The sequence below is a fragment of the Narcine bancroftii genome, unplaced genomic scaffold (genome assembly GCF_036971445.1).
Source record: "Narcine bancroftii isolate sNarBan1 unplaced genomic scaffold, sNarBan1.hap1 Scaffold_275, whole genome shotgun sequence".
Classification (NCBI taxonomy): domain Eukaryota; kingdom Metazoa; phylum Chordata; class Chondrichthyes; order Torpediniformes; family Narcinidae; genus Narcine; species Narcine bancroftii.
In genome coordinates, this window is record NW_027212010.1 from 40,971 (window position 1) to 52,414 (window position 11,444).

An 11,444-nucleotide genomic window follows, 5' to 3' on the forward strand; every position below is an offset into this window, starting at 1 on the left:
CTGTTTCTTGTTCTTCCACCTTCCATCTTTTTGCTATATCTGACATGACCATCTCTATTCTATTCATTTTTTCTTCTGCACTTTTAATTCTTCTTTTTATTTCACTAAATTCTTGTAATTGCCATTCTTTTACTGATTCCATATATTCTTTAAAAAAATATATATCCATTGTCTTGCCTTTCCCTTCTTCTTCCATTTCTCTATGTTCTTCTTCTTCTTCCTCTGGGTTGGCCATCTGTTGTTTCCTTGTTTTCTTTTTTCTCTCTTCTTTCCTGTTCTCTTTATTTTCTATGTTCTCTTCCTGTTGTTGTGTTGCAGCTGTTATCCTCAGCTGTGGAGATCGACTCCTCAGCTGGTCCCCCCTCCCATCAGTGTTTTTTTTTCATGCGCGGTTGCGCACTTTTACTTGGCTTCGCGAGCCATTTTTATAGTCCCGAGCTCGGGACTTCCACTGACCTTAGGGAGTGGGCTTCTCTCTCCACGGCGGGCCTGCTCGAACAGGTAAGGCCTTCACCTTCTTCTTCCGACATTTTTTCTTCTTCTCTTCTTCCCGTTGCTTTCGACTTTTCTTTCTTCGCTGCCATTTTCTTCCCACCTTTATTTTCACTTTGTTTTAATTTTTATTCTTGTACCTTTGTGTTTTGTGTATTTTTTTAAACTTTTCCAGAGAGGGCTGGAGTTCCCTGACCGGCTACTACTCCATTACGTGACTCCCGCCAAGCTTTCAGTTGATGATATGCAAACATTGTACCGTGAATTATTCCATATTTGTACTTCAACTGTTCAAATGTTAATAAATTATTTCCCAAAAAACAATTTTCTATTCTTTTGATTCCTTTTCTCTCCCATTCTCTAAAGGAAAGATTATCTATTGTCAAAAGGATTCGTTGATTTTCCATCAATAGTAATTTTGGTATTTGGTAATTCGTTTTTTTTTTCCTTTCTAAGTGGATCTTCTTCCATATATTGAGTAAATGATGCAGTACTGGTGAGCTTTTATATTGTACCAGCTTTTCATCACACTTATTAAATATATGTTCCGGTACCTTCTCCCCTATTTTATCTAGTTCTATCTTAACCCAGTCTGGTTTTTCCCTTTTCTGGTAAAAATCTGATAAATACCTTAATTGTGTGGCTCTATAATAATTTTTAAAGTTTGGTAACTGCAAACCACTCCGTTCATTTATCTAATGCTATCCTTGGTTTCCCACTTTCCACAAGAATTTCCTTATTATTCTCTTTAGTTCATTAATAAATTTCTCTGTTAAAGGAAATAATGAATGAAATAAGTATTGTATTCTTGGGAAGACATTAATTTTAATGTAATCCCTATCAATGTTAGCGGTAATTCTTTCCAATGTTCTAAGTCTTCCTGCAATTTCTTTATTAGTGGCAGATAATTTAGTTTGCACAGGTGGCTTAAGTTATTATCTAACCTAATACCTATGTTTCGGATTGCTTGTGTTTGCCATTTAAATGGTGATTCTTTTTAAAATTCTGTATAATCCGCATTACTCATTGGCATCACTTCACTTTTATTTGCATTGACTTTGTACCCCAATATTTCTCCATACTCCTTCAATTTCTTATGTAATTCTTTTATTGATATTTCTGGTTCTTGATTAATTTCTGGTTCTTGATACTGACTTTATTATTTTTTCTGTTACATATATCATCTTATATATTTATCCTTTATTTTCTGTTCTTATCAGTTCTGCCAATGGTTCTATTGCTAAAGCAAACAATGAGGGGATAATGGACATCCCTGTCTAGTTGACCTACTTAATTTAAATTAGTTTGAGACATATCCATTTACTGTTACCATTCGCCAATGGTCCATTATATAATCCTTTTATCCAATTAATATATTTTCCTAGTAGATTGAACCTCTGTAATATTTTAAATAAATAATTCCATCTCTACTCTGTCAAAGGCTTTCCTGCATCTAAAGCAACAGCAACTGTTGGCTTCTTATTTCCTTGAACAGGATGAATTAGATTAATAAGTTTACAGACATTATCCCACTGTTCGTCTTTCTTAATAAATCCAGTTTGATCTTGTTGTACACTTTTTGGTACACAATCGACCAATCGGTATGCTAATAATTTTTGCTATTATCTTATAATCAGAATTAAGTAGAGATATTGTTCTATATGATGCTGGTGTTAGTGGATCCTTTCCCATCTTTGGTATTACTGTAATTATTGGTGTCTTACATGAATCTGGCGAGTTTTGTGTTTCCTTCTATCTGGTTCATTACTTCCAGGAGAGGAGGAATTAATAACTCTTCAATGTTTTATAGAATTCAATTGGGAATCCATCCTCTTCAGACATTTTATTGTTCAGCACCTTTTTTAATATATCCTGTATTTCCTCTATTTCAAATGGTTTTATCAGTTTGTTTTGTTCCCTTCTTGCAATTTCAGCAGTTCAATTTTAGCTAAAATCTCCTATTTTATCATCTTTCCCCTTGTTCTCAGTTTGGTATAATTGTTCAGAAAACTCCTTAAAGCTCTTTAATCTCTATTGTGTTGTATTTAATTTGTTTGTCCCTTTTCCTTGATGCCAATACAGTTCTTTTACAGGCAAATATTTTAAGTGTTTTTTTTTTTCTCCAAGTTCGTAATACTTTTGCTTTATTTTCATTATGTTCTTCTCCACCTTGTACATTTGTAATGTTTCATTTTTTATTGTTTTTGTCTGCCAATTTTCTCCTTTTCATTATATCATCCCTTTTTACCAGTTCCATTTCTGTACTATCTCCCTTTCCAACTGCTCTATTTCCCGATTGTAGTCCTTTTTCATTTTAGTTACATAACTTATTATCTGCCCTCCAATAAAGGCTTTCATTGCATCGCATAATATAAATTTGTTTTTCACTGATTCCGTATTTATTTCAAAATATGTTTTAATTTAGCTTTCAATAAACTCTCTAAATTCCTGCCTTTTAAGTAGCATGGAGTTTAACCTCCATCTATATGTTCTTGGTGGGATGTCCTCCAGTTCTATTGCTAATAACAGGGGTGAATGATCATATAGTAATCTAGCTTTATATTCAGTTTTCCTAACTCTCCCTTGAATATGGGCTGACAATAAAAATGTATCAATCCTTGAGTATGTTTTATGCCTACTTGACTAATATGAGTATTCCTTTTCTCGTGGGTGCTGCCTCCTCCATATATCCATAAGTTTCATTTCCTGCATTGATTTAACCATAAATTTGGCCACTTTATTCTTTTTACTTGTCTTTTGTCCAGTTTTATCAAACATTGGATCCAAATTAAGGTTAAAATACCCTCCTGTCAATATATTTTCTCGTGTATCTACAAACTTCAAAAAAAAATCCTGCATAAACTTTTGATCCTCCTTATTAGGTGCATATATACTGAGCAAATTCCAAAATTATGAATATATCTGACACTTTATCATTACATACCTCCCTGCTGGATCTATTATTTCCTCCTCTATTTTGATTGGTACATTTTTATTAATTAATATAGCTACACCTCTAGCTTTTGAATTATATGATGCTGCCACTACGTGTCCTACCCAGTCTCTCTTTAATTTGTTATGTTACATTTCAGTTAGATGCATTTCCTCCAATAATGCTATATCTATTTTTTTCTTTTTTCAGTAAATTTAATAGCCTTTTTCATTTAATTTGGTTATGTATTCCATTAATGTTTATAGTTATATAGTTCAACGAGAGCATCTCATATCCTGTTTACACCTCATTTCTGCATCCTCACCACCACCACCATCCCCCTTTTCCTCATTTTCATCTCTCAGTTTTCCCTTTTTAAACTCCTTGTATGACAACACATTTAAAACATAAAATACTCCAACAACTCCCACATCCAATATTACCTTAACCCCAAATACCCCCCCCTACTCTCTGAGTTGCCCCTTATCCCTTGCCGGGCAACCACAACTCCCACAAGCGATCCTGCTTGCAAGCGTCAACTGATTTTGCAGTGACCGTTATTCTCTCCCCGCAACCCCCCAGAAAACACTTTTTTTACACATATAACAAAGTTCTCCCTTTTTTCCCTTACTTCCTTCCTTCCCTTCTCTTTCCCTTCTTTAGTTCTTTACATATACTTTGTTTTTACATCTTTATATACACTTTATCACCGTTCTTCATACTTATTACATCTCGTCATCTCTCCTTTTGTCCTACAGCATTCTGCAAATTATTGTGCTTCCTCCGGATCTGAGAACAGTCTGTTTTGCTCCCCGGTTATAAATATTTTATGCACAGCTGGATGACTTAACGTGAATTTATATCCTTTTTTCCATTGGATCGATTTTGCTGTATTAAACTCCTTCCTCTTCTTTAAGAGTTCAAAACTTTTGTCTGGGTATAAAAAATATTTTTTGACCCTTGTATTCCAATGGTTTATTATCTTCTCTAATTTTATTCCTTCCCTGCTCCAGTATATTTTCTTGTTGTATATCTCAAAAATTTTACTAAAATCGATCTTGGTTTTTGATGTGTCTGTGATTTTGGAGCTAGTGCTGTGTGTGCCCTTTCTATTTACATTCCTTCCTGCATTTCTTTCATTCCCAGGACCTTCGGGATCCATTCTTTTATAAATTCCTTCATATCTGTGCCCTCTTCATCTTCCTTTAGGCCCACTATTTTTATGTTGTTTCGTCTACTATAATTTTCCAACTTATCAATTTTCTGAGCTAACAACTCTTTTGTCTCTTTAATTTTTTTTATCACTTTCTTCTAATTTTCCTCTTGTCATTTACTTCTATTTCTACAGCCGTTTCTCATTCTTCCACATTTTCTAATCTTTTCCCTATTTCTGTCATGACTAGCTCTAATCTTTGCATTTTTTCTTCTGTTCTTTTCATTTTTATTTTAATTGCACTAAATTCTAATGACAACCATTCTTTTAATGATCTCATTTGTTCTTCAAAAAAAATTATCTATATTCTGTCCATCTGTTTTACTTTCTATTTCTCTGTGGAAAATCTTGGTCTTCTTCTTCCTCTTCTTCTGTGTCTGTACCTATGTTTGTGTCTTCTTCTTCTTCTCTTCTTTGTATCTGTGTCTCTTCTGGTTTTTCGGATGAGTTGCTTGTCTCACTTTGTTGGGTCTCTTCTTGCTTGGCCTCTTGCTGTTGGTCCTCCCCTTCTGGGCTGCTCATCTGTCGAGCCTTCTGCTGCTGCTCTTCTTGCCGTTCACCCCATCAACTTTCTTCCTCACCTGGTACTACACTCCCTCTCCTGCTGCTTTCCTCATCTTCCTGGTGTTGGGTGTCCCTCAGCTGGTCATGCCTTGGTTGCCCTCTCCTTGGCAGAGCCCCCCTCCTGTCGGTGGTTTCCTTTACCTTAGATTGTGCAGTTGCGCACTTTTGTTTGGCTCAGAGAGCCATTTTTCCAGTCCACCGATCGGGGTTCGCAATTCTGTAGGGCAGGGACTGACCTCAAGGGTTGGGCGCTCCTCATCACCACAGTGTCCTGTTCCTTCCTGCAGGTAAGGCATTCTTCCTTCTTCTCTGGTGACTTTTTTCTTCTTTTTTTCCAGCTGTTCTTACTTTCTTCTTGTTTCTCTTCTCTGTATCTTTATCTTCTATTTCTTGTACTCTATTTCTATTAAGCTTTGCTTTTTCCTAACTTTTTTTCTATTTTCCTGGAGAGGGCTGGTTTTCATGACTGGCCACTACTCCATCACGTGACTCCAATTATGCCCTTCTGGTTTATGCCAAACTATTTTTCTTCCAGAACATTTCCCTTTTCACCCTTAACCCATGCCCTCTGTTTAGTGTCTAAAAATCTTACTTATATTTACTCTATCTCATAATTTTGTATTATATCCATCAACTCTCCCCTCATTCTTCAACACTCCAGAGACATTCCCTGTAACTCCCTTCCTGAAGTGCTGGCAACATCCTAGTAAACCTTCCCTGCACTCTTTCAATTTTATTGATATCTCTCCTGTAGTTATAAGAATTGCACACAGCACTCTAAATTTGGCTCTACCAATGTCTTATACAATAACTAACCAAATCTTTAAGGACATTAATGAGATATTTATAGTGTATTCGATCTTCCAGAAGACATAACTGTACTCACTATACTATTGGCTGAAGAACAAGTGCATTAACATGCGTTCAATCTATAATCAATGTAATGCACAGCATCTGTATATGTGAGCTGTGTTTATAGCCTGTCTGCATCTATCCTGACTAAGCATGCCCAAACCTATGCAAAATTATTTGCATCGCACTTGCATTGAGTGCATACTCGGTCATGCTTGGACTGACCAAAACAGCTTGTTTTATGGGCAATATACAAGTAGATTTAAAATATGACAGGAAATCACAAAAATATGCCATATCTAGAAAAGTGTATGTGATAGGACAGTAATAAGGTGATTTTCATGACCAGCTGCCAAAAATTCAAAACATAAACCCAAAGGTGTTTAGTGAATAAAATCTTCATTGTCCAGTATTATTACACTGATCCTATAATAATTTGGAACACTTTGAGTACAATGGCTTGGAAAGGAATTTATCACTCTATCAATTATTCTTCTTTCAATAATACTTCTCTGCTGCTTATGTGAAGTTGTTTTTCATCTGATCATTCAGTTATAAGTTGTCACGAAATGATAAAAATAAGTGAATGAGAAAGTAGATTGTAAGAATATGTTAAAAATGTAAGTTTTAACTTGGTGACTGGAAGAGAAAAGGGGGGCTGCATTCTTTTCTTATTACCAGCCTGGGAGATGATAAGAAGATCCTTAATTGGTAGAATGGAGTGAGACTAACAGACAAATCCAGAGATAATTTAATGAATGTATACTTATAAGGTCCCTTCGAATGGACCAGAAACTAAAGTATGGAAACTAGACATTAAGTGATGTTGTAAGAAATCAGTAGTTCCAAATGCAGCTGTTCCACGAATGTCGCATTGCACAGTAAATTGGAGACCGCACCGCTATTATGGCACATTTTTTTCTCTATGTGGTGACATGTTTTTAATTTAACTAGGCATTATTTTCATACAAGATGTTTCTATTCAGGGATGCTGAGATGCAAATAAAGAGATACTTATTTAAATTTTATATAATCATAAATGGGGTCGACTTTAACTCATAAAAAGACATCTTTTTTACATTTTCATTGATTTAGAATTAGATAATTACCAGATCTCTTTTATTTACTTAGCGCTGGCAGTGGCCAAGAAATGTATAGCGATTACTTGGAAGAATAGAAATGTATTGTCTTTAGATAGGTGGTATTCAGAGATGCAGTTTTGTTTGGTTATGGAAAGAATATCTTTTTCTATACAAGATAAGATGTCTGACATGATAATTTTCTGACGCTCATTCCACTGCTGCATGATCGTATTCTCGTTTAAATAATTTAAAGCATTGTACCTCTGCCCATTCGCATAACTAAGGCTTTCTGTGAAGTGAAATTAACGTGCAAGCTGCAGATGCTGGAACATTAAGCAAATGAAGAAGTGCCGGAGGAGCTCAACAGGTCTTATAGCATCCATGGGTACAAATAGTCAGTCAGCCTTTGGGGTCTAAATCCTTTATCATGACCAGAGGGAAGGGGTAAAATTAATTATCTAAGGGAGGAATAAAATTTCTGGGGCTCATAGTTGTTGTGTATAGGGCAGAGGGTTCTAAAGATGAAGAGGTAGGCAGAGGGAGACACGACTAGGAAGGAAGAAAATATAGAGAGGGGTAAATAAGTACAGGAGTGGGGAAAGAAATGTTGGAAAGTGTTTGCGGTATCTAACATAAGGAAAATCGATGTTTAATGCTATTAAGTTTAAACTGTCCATGAAGAATATGATGTATTGTTCCAGAAATTTACATTTAGCGTCACTCAACAAACGATGAGGACACGAACTAACGCGTCATTGTAGGAAGAGTTGGGGTAGTTCAAATGATTGTCTACAGCAAGCTTAGGTTAAGAACTACAAACACAGATATTGTGTTCAGTAAAGCAGCCAGCTAATCTGAGATTGGTCTCACCAATCAAGATGATTCCACAGCGAGTTCAAATCATGTAGTGGATGAGGCTGGAAAATGTCCATGTAAAGTTTTATCTCACTTAGGACGACAGTTTATGTTCCTGATGAGCGAGAAAATGCAGCGACAAGTTTAGAACTTTCTACAATTAGAGCGAGCTGTGGTGGATGGGATGGAAATGTGAGTGAGAATGGAAGAGTGAACCAGAGGGTTTAGGACAGAAAGATCCCGGCGAAAATGAAGAAGAATTGAGAGGGGACGATATGGTTGTTAGTGGTATCACATCGAAGTTGACGGAAGTGTCAAATAATATCTCGGATGTGGATGATGAAGAAGAAGAAAGTGAGGACCAGAGATACTCGGTCCTTTTTCTTCCTGTGGTAGGTGGTCAAAGACTGAATTAGGAAAATAAGAGGAGATACAAACGTGGGCTTTATCATCGCCAGTAAGGAGCGATCCGAGTTTATCAGAGAAAGGGGTTATTTCGGATGTCACGGATTGGAAGTCATTATCCAGGGAACAGATAGAGTGGAGACAGACAAATAGTGAGAAATGGAAAAAATCCTTCCAATGGACGATATATAATCCCAGTAGCTGTTAGATTAAGTGAGTTGAGTCTCACAGTTAACCCTCACAGCTAAATGAATTACCCACCAACCAAGAGAGGAAATAGATGTGTCCGTTTTGCTGTTCTATACTAAAGCTCGTTCTCACCAATTCATGAAGGAACTCTTGCCGGCCTAATGGTTTTCCATGAGCATCACTATAATCTTTTGTCTTGGAGCCAAGAGACTGGGGCCCAGCTGTCGGGCGATGCTCACTAGCCCTGTAAAAGAAGAATAATGCATGATACGTAATTTAAAATCAATTCAACAAACGGTGATTGACAGACGAGAAAAGATGCAGAGGCCGAGAAATCTGAAACATAAATAAAACTCTGGCAATATTCAGAACATCAAATAGCAACAACAAAGAGAGAAAGTGAAAATGTCAGTTATTCTCATATTTCCGCAACGTTGGCTATTTCCTGCTTCTCCACTTGTTAAAGTGCATTTCTCTCACAGTCCGACTCTGTAGTTGTAACTAGCATTCTCGATGATGCAATGGCTTGAAAACAACCTTCCTCGTCCCCACTTGAATCTTACCGTCAGTTTCATTCCGATAAACTCCGTCTGAAAATCTCTTTGAAACTTTTTAGCACCCTGAATGTTACACTTATTTTGTAACGTTGCTTTGTTATCATCTCTCCCATTCTATTTTCACATTCAAAATCCCATACATATTTTCTCATACTCAATCGCACTTCCATTTTTACTCAAGGAATTTCCATTGAATTCTCTCAATATTAAAATTAATTGCTTTCACTCTGAGAATATAATTGCAGTTCCATCACAGAGATAAATTCAATGGCATGTTTTCATTTTTTAATCTCATTCCTGCTACGTCGCTCTGAGTCTGATATTACACTTTCCTCTTTCTGAACTGATCTCATAGAATCTCCATCCCATGTGCAGTATTTGAACTGCATATTGGAACTTGATTCCCTCTCTCTCGACATTTGACACCAACTCTTACATGCTTATAATTTCACTCCCTCTCTTCGTTTTACAGATATGGTTCCCTGAGGGAATTTCGTCTTTGTTCATTCTTCGAGAAGACCATCTATTTCCTTTCTCGGAGAAAATCTCTCCACTAACACCTCTATTCATATTTTTTATGACTGTGGAGATCAAGCCTATTTTCAAATTATAAACGTTATTTCAATTCCTAAAATCATGGCTTATTGTCATTTTGTCACTCAATGTTTCGCACTTCATTCCCAGATTCTGTTCCCTGATTCTGAGAATCTCCATCAATTCGCTTATTTCTTGAACCGGATTTCTGTTCCCCAAGTGTCCGAATTTCACATTCGTCCAGTCATTTGAAAGCTCATTCCTATTCCTTTTGCACTCATCCTCTCAACCGTGTTCTTCTGGTTGAATGTTCCATCCTCGTTCGAATTCTCTCACTCGCTTACGATCATATTTTATCCTTTTACCACTGACATAAGACGAAACAGAAATATCCATTCCTATATCCTGCCACTTTCGCGTTCCACTTTCACCAGAAGTTTTCATATTCCTCCAAGCATAAAGCTTTGATGGGTTCTTTCACACTTTTAGTCTCATTCCCTTTGCCGCAGTCTGGGAATGTCATTCCAATTTCGTCATTTTGGGAATCTTCTTCCGATTTCCTTAAACTTAAAAATGATGACTCCATTCTCGATCTCTGCCTCATTCCCGCTGTTTGAAAATTTACATGCTCTGGTGTCCAAGAGTGAATCATAAAGGCTACATCTATTGCATATTTGTGATTAAACATACTATCGAATATTCAACAGCGGTCAAATTTAGGTTTGCCTAGATGTGGAAGGAGCATGTTTACTCTTTGTGTTGGAATGGGGAAGAGAGATTGAGGAGGAGAGAGCGTGATGGTAAGAGGAAGAGAGGGAGGGAGAAGGAGGGAAAGACTCATAGATGGAAATATACAAAGATGAATTGCTGCCATTTCAGACGACTTGAACCCCGAGATCCACCTCACAGATACAAAAATATAGTCGTTGGTATCTGAAACATGTTTGTGTCATACAAACATGCACTGCAGTAGGATTGAGCTGTTGCCTATAAATATACTGAATTTATATGTTCAATAGCACATTTACCGCACTCGGAGTCCATGTACAACAAATGACATTCTCTCAGGATCTTCTCATTCACTGAGAGAGACACGTTTTCCGAAGTCTTAGAGGAGGGACGCTGTTTTGAGCTTCCTGACATTGCTTGAAGTTAAGTGCCATCGACTGGTTCGGTCTGTCCTTGGATGAAAATGCGAACAGCTGACTTGGCCAGTGGAATGGAACATGAGTTGCACCAGGTGCGGTTATAGGTCACGCGTGAGCTTCTGAGTGAAATACCCAAAGGTATTGAGGTTTGTGGGAGATGGTTGTGTGGATCCCGATTCCGCAGGGTGCTCACACGAAATGACTGAATTCAACTACAGTCTTGGTTGGATCATTCTTTAATCTGCAGATTGGGTTAATTTCATTCACCGCTACTACTGAACTGTCATTCAGGAATCAGTGACAAAAGTCCCCCCGAGCAGCTCCAATACATTCTTTTTTTTCCTGATCGGGAGCATTCTGAATAATGTAACACCAATCATAATCGACCTCATCTTTTAACAACCAATAATTAGTTCCTCTCATATACAAAGTATCTCTAAGTTAGTACGCTTGCTGTATAATATTTTACCAATCCTAAGACCACAGCTTATCAATACTAAAGCTAGTTTCTCACATCTGCGAAGTCTCAGGGTGCTAATCGGTGCAGGTGCATATCAACAAATGCTCTATTGTTCTCTCAGATGCTGCTGCGACCTTCATTGTTCTGACATATTTTGTGTG

At 37.0% G+C, this 11,444-nt stretch overlaps 1 protein-coding gene across 2 annotated transcripts in view; it reads right to left on the bottom strand.

Annotated features, from left to right (window-relative positions):
* Positions 1-11,444, bottom strand: part of LOC138750823 (probable G-protein coupled receptor 139) — a 48,180-nt gene that overhangs the window by 34,558 nt on the left and 2,178 nt on the right. Inside the window, exon 2 of one of the 2 annotated variants that reach the window (XM_069912942.1) lies at positions 8,717-8,828. The gene's annotated coding sequence lies outside the window, so the exon portion shown is untranslated. Of the gene's footprint in view, positions 1-8,716; positions 8,925-11,444 lie in introns of those variants that run through there. The other variant, XM_069912941.1, reaches the window with a different exon arrangement.